Raw genomic sequence first — 6,231 nt, forward strand, 5'->3', positions numbered from 1 at the left:
CCAAAAGATGCCCCAACATATAACAAAGACACATGCTCCACTATGTTCATAGCATCCTTATTTGTAATAGCCAGAAGCTGGAAAAACCCAGATGCCCTTCAACAGAGGCATGGATACAGAAAATGTGGTACATCTACAAAATGGAATATTATTCAGCTATCAAAAACAATGACTTCATGAAATTCATAGGCAAATGGATGGAACTGGAAGATATATCATCCTGATTGAGGTAACCCAATCACAGAAAAACACATATCGTACACACTCATTGATAAGTGGCTATTAGCCCAAATGCTCGAATTACCCTAGATGCACAGAACACATGAAACTCAAGAAGGATGACTAAAATGTGAATGCTTCACTCCTTCTTTAAAAGGGGAACAAGAAAACCCTTGGCAGAGAATAGGGAGGCAAAGTTTAGAACAGAGGCATAAGGAACACCCATTCAGAGCCTGCCCCACATGTGGCCCATATATTTACAGCCACCCAATTGGATAAAATGGATGAAGCAAAGAAGTGCAGGTTGACGGGAACCAGATGTAGATCTCTCCTTAGAGACACAGCCAGAATACAGCAAATACATAGGCAAATGCCAGCTGCAATCCACTGAACTGAGATCGGGACCCCCGTTGAAGGAATCAGATAAAGGAGTGAAAGCACTTGAAGGGACTTAAGACCCCGTATGAACAACAATGTCAACCAACCAGAGCTTCCAGGGACTAAGCCACTACCCAAAGACTATACATGGACTGACCCTGGGCTCCAGCTGCATAGGTAGCAATGAATATCCTAGTAAGGGCACCAGTGGAAGGGGAAGCCCTTGGTCCTGCCAAGACTGAACCCCAGTGAACAGGGGAGGATGGGGAGGGGAACATCCATTTAGAAGAGGAGGGGGAGGGCCTAGGGGAATGTTTGCCTAGAAACCGGGAAAGGGAATAACAATCGAAATGTAAATAAGAAATATCCAATTTCATAAAGATGGAGAAAAAAAGAATTATATCCACGCACCTACAGACATTTGATTTTTGACAAAAAACAAACAAACCCCCCCCAAAAAAACACAAAGTAAACTATAGAATAGGTAATAGAAAGCACATTAAACAGATAGTGCTGGTCTAATAACATCTGGTAGTAGAAGAATGCAAAATGATCCATATCTATTACCCTGGACAAAAATCAAGTCCAAGTGAATTAAAGACCTCAACATAAAAATGAACACACTAAATTTAATAGAATAGTGGGGAATATTCAATTGGATCAAAGATGTCAACATAGAAATGAACACACTAAATAAAAAAGAACAGTGGGGAATATCCTTTAACTCAGCAGCACAGGAGTCAACTTTCTGAACAGAATACCAATAATGCAGGCACTAAAATCGACAATTAATAAATGGGACATCAAAAACTGAAAAGCCTCTGTAAAGCAAAGGACATTGTCAATATGACAAAATAGCAACCTACTGAATGTGAAATATCTTCTCTAATCCTACATCTCATAGAGGTCTGACATCCATAATGTATAAAGAACTCAAAAAAAAAAAAAAAACCAAAACACCAAAAAACTAGACATTGACAAACCAAATAACCCAATTGAAAAATTGGGCCACAACTTTAAATAGAGAATTGTTTACAGAGGAATCTCTAATTTCTGAGAAGCATTTAAAGAAATGTTCAACTCCTTATTCATCAGTGAAATGCAAATCAAAATGGCTCTGAGAGTCCATCTTGCACTCATCAGAATGGCTAAGATCACACACTCAAGTGTCAGTACATGCTGGTGAGGATGTAGAACAAGGAGAACAATCCTCCATTTCTGGTGTGAGTGCAAACTTGTACAACTACTTTGGAACTCAATTTGGTGATTTCTCATAAAATAGATCTAATTCAAGACACAGCTACATCACTCCTGGGCATATTCCCAAAAGAAGTTCCTCCACAGTACAAGTACTGTTACTCACTCAGTGTTCATAACAGCTTTATCTATAATAGCCAGAAACTGGAAACAGCCTAGATGAACCTCAACTGAAGAACAGATTTGTAAAAAATGTGGTATACTTGCACAACACAGTATTACTGAGCCATTAAAAACAATATCATGAAATTTACAGGCAAGTGGATAGAACTAAAAAAGATTGATCTGAGTGAGATAATGCAGACACAGAAAGACAGGAATGATATGTTCCCATTTATAGGTAGATATTAGTCATAAAGTACATAGAAGTCATGTGACAAACAACAGACACAAAGAAGCTAAGTAACACGGAGGGCCCAAGGAGACATGCTTGAATCTCACTGAGAGGGGAAAACAGACATCAAGAGTGGTGCAGGGAGGGAATTAGGTAGAGAAGTGGTAGGAATGAGAAGAGGAAGAGGTGGGGAGGATAGAGGGAAAGAATATTGGGAGAGAAAACTGGATTGGTGGGGGCATCTCTGGAATGAACTAGAAACCTACCACAATGGAAACCCCTGGGAATCTATAAGGGTGAACAGGCCATCTCCTGTAACCAGGCAAGACTTCCAATGGAGGGATTAGGACACCAACCCAGCAACAAAACTGTCCTGCATACAAGGTATGCAGGGGTAAGAGTTGGAGCAGAATGAAGGAAGGGTCAACAAGTGACTGGTGCAGCTTGAGACCTATGCCATGAAAGGGAGACTACCCCGACACTATTAATGATATTCTGCTATACTTGTAGACGATAGCCTAGAAACTGATGGAATTGATGCAGGGACCCACAGCCAAACATTAAGTGGTGCTTGGGGATTCCTGTGGAAGAGGAGAAGAAAGGATTGAAGGAGTTAGAGGCATCGAGGATATCCTAAGAAAACCTATAAAATCAATAACCTGGGCCCATATGGGCTCATAGAGACTGAACTGCCAACCAGAAAGTGTGCATGGGGCAGACTTAGGCCCTCTGCACATATGTAAAAGTTGTGCAGCTGGGTCTTCATGTGGGATTCCTAAAACAGGAGCAGGGGCTCTCTCTGACTGCCTTTCCTGCCTTTGGATCCCTTTTTCCTACTGGGCTGCCTTATATAGCCTCAATACAAGGAGATGCAGATAGTCTTACTCAACTTAATATGTCAAGCCTTGTTGATATCCATATGGAAGGCCTCCCCTTTTCTGGGGAGGAGAGGAGGTGTGAATGGGAACAGTGAGATGAGAGGGGGGGATTAGGAGAAAAGGAGGAAGAGGAAGCTGCAATCAAAATGTAAATTAAATAAACCACATATTCAGAAAACAAAAAGTCTATTATGATTAACCTAGATTAATATACTCAGAACATTTGTTTTTAAGACACATATTTAATTTTGAGCTATTTGAAATTTATAGAACAGTTTACAATGATAAAAAAGATAGTTCTCATACATCCATCATTAAGTTTTAGTTCCCTTTAAAACCATGTTTCAGTGGCATTAAAACTTTTCAAAAAAAACCAAGGATCTGAAGTTGGATAGATAGTTCATTTATTGCTCTTTAATATGTCCTGTATTCTATACCAAGCACTCATATGATGATTCATAACAATTCATAACTCTAGATGCAGAGGAACTGATGTCCTCTTCTGAACTTCACAGGCATTGGGCATACACACGTTATAATACATACATGCAGCAAAATACCTACATACATAAAATAAGTAAATCTATAATAAAAAATAAAAAAGACAAGAAATCAAAACTGGCACTTTACTCTTAACCAATATTTTTTGCTAGGTTTTAGTCATAATTTACTGGTATTTTTCTTCCTAAAGTATTTTAATGAACAAATTAAAAGTTTCATAACTAAAAATGAGTTACAATTTTAGATACTCTATATCTAAAATTTTGAAATTTGGTTCCTGACTCTCTTCAATATGAAATTGTAGTATATATTTTAAAATATTGGATCACAAATGTGAGATTTAATGGTATTAATAACAACGTTAGATTTGTCGTTACAGTTTCAACATGTGAACAACATAAAATTACAAACACAATCATGAAGACCATTCTTAAAAACTTGAAAGGGCAAGTAAGGATATTGGAATTTATTCAAATTTGGAAGGAACCAATAGATATTTTTAGAGAATATTAGTTTTATTTTAACATTGTACATATATTAAATAAATGCTAAACATATAATTATATGCAATAAATATATAAGCAATATTCAATATATTGAATCATTATATCATTTGTAAGTTACTGACATGTCTCTACAAAAACTAATTTTTTCCAGTTATAGCAATATGTAATGTCTGGCTTCCATTTTGAGTTAAGTTTTTGTTTTGTGTGCTTTTATACTGTGATTTCATTATGAATTTATGTCTGTGAAGAACAGGTCCACAGTCACTGTCATGATATATTGGGGATGGGGCAATATCTCCTTCTCAAGGCAGAGTGATAGCCTGAGCAAGAAGCACTAGCTACCTTCTAAGGTCTTCTTGATAGCATCCTTGACTTCTTGGTTCCTTAAGCAGTAGGTAAAGGAATTCAGCATGGGTATGAAGACTGCTGTGCCAACATAGCTGAGATCAGTTTGCTGGAATTAAAAGCAGCAATAGCTCTAGGTCAGTCTTACATTAAAATCATGACTGTGTAATAAATTATGACCATAGTGAGATGGGAGGCATAGGAAAAAAGGTATTCATCCCCTGGTGGAGGATATACACAGAATTCCAGACATTATATAGGCATAAGAGAAGAAAGTGATTATGACAGAGAAGTTAAGGATTATAATAGCCAAAAAAATCTAATAATTCAGCAGTGAGCATATCTTTGCATGCAAGTTTGAGGACTGGCTAGATATCACAGAGAAGGTGGTTCATTACATTGCCACATAAATGACATATGAAAATGAAAGATGTTGATCATGATAATCATGGACCCAGACACATAAGTAAAAGGCACCAACTGCACACAATAACTTGTCATGAAGTCTAGGTATTGGAGAGGGTAGTAGATGGCCATATAGAAGTTATAGGACATAACTGCTATGAGCACACACTGTGTATGTAAATGAGATTTTTTAAAAAGTAGAAATAAGTCATGCAACCTGGGAAAGAGATGTACCATTCCTGTAGGAGAATAGGATATCTTAGGGAGATTTGAAAGGGAAATTAAGAAACTTTGTGTTATCCAACATCACTGAACACTGGACAAAAAAATCTATGTTGATCTTTGCTTGCCTGTACATGTCCACTACCTCCTGTCATTCTGGGCAATGCTTATGTCTGAATGGTTGAAGTAGTTACTATATTATTACATGAGATCAGTGATACTGCCCCCCTGAGAAGATGCGAATTAGGAGGTCATGCCATTGAATATGGGGTCATGAAAAGGTGGAAAGACTGACAGAATATAAAGATGGGCTAAAACAAGTAGACTCATATGGAAAAGAGATAAAACAGATATATTTATAGAGAAAAATGGATAAAGTCAGATAACTAATACTAAATTTAGTAAAAAAAATCTTAAGTTTTATTGATCTCAAATTCAATATGGGCCATGCCTAGAAAAGATCAGTCCAAGGTAAAAGAAATCCCAATGTTGTTATAGCTCATAAGAATCAAATATTCTTGCACTCATTAACTAATGATAGATGTTATATGAAGGACATCATAATAAGTATTGCTAAATCTGAAGTCTTTGGTTTCAAGTCCACATTGTATGTATTTCTTTGCATTGGAAAATTAGTGTATTTTAGAAAAAAATATTAGACATGAGAAAAACACAGTGAGGAAACCAACATTTTATTTTATCTTCCTATTAAATGGAACTAAAATTCAATCCATGTAACAACTAAAATTACGATGCCCCGAGGAGGGCACTCCCACTGCAGATCATTGACTCACTCAGAAACAACTTCTACAGGAATAGTCATTTATAGACCTGTAAACATGGTAGTAGTAAGGTTAAGTAACATCTTTGGTACAAATAGTTTTATATGATTTTCATTTCATCAATGTAGACTAGCAAATAACATACAATACTGTCAAACTCAGGCAAGAGGGAAGCATGAGAAAAAATAACAAATTATATCTTTTCATAATTTTTTACATGTTTGATTAGACAAAAGACAACTATAAAAAGGACACCTGAAGGACACCAGAAAACATGAACTTTATGTCTTTAGGTTTCTGGCTCTTGGGCAAATAGTAGGAGTCTACTGACTACCCTCTTATTATCTATGCCCGTATGGATAATGTTATATATCTTAAAGGATAAGAAAAGCTTATTTACATGA

At 36.7% G+C, this 6,231-nt stretch overlaps 1 pseudogene; it reads right to left on the reverse strand.

Annotated features, from left to right (window-relative positions):
* Nucleotides 1-4,299: 4,299 nt before the first annotated feature.
* Nucleotides 4,300-5,181, reverse strand: LOC116893194 (annotated as a pseudogene).
* Between the last annotated feature and the right edge of the window lie 1,050 nt (nt 5,182-6,231).

Source organism: Rattus rattus, chromosome 2 (genome assembly GCF_011064425.1).
Source record: "Rattus rattus isolate New Zealand chromosome 2, Rrattus_CSIRO_v1, whole genome shotgun sequence".
Classification (NCBI taxonomy): domain Eukaryota; kingdom Metazoa; phylum Chordata; class Mammalia; order Rodentia; family Muridae; genus Rattus; species Rattus rattus.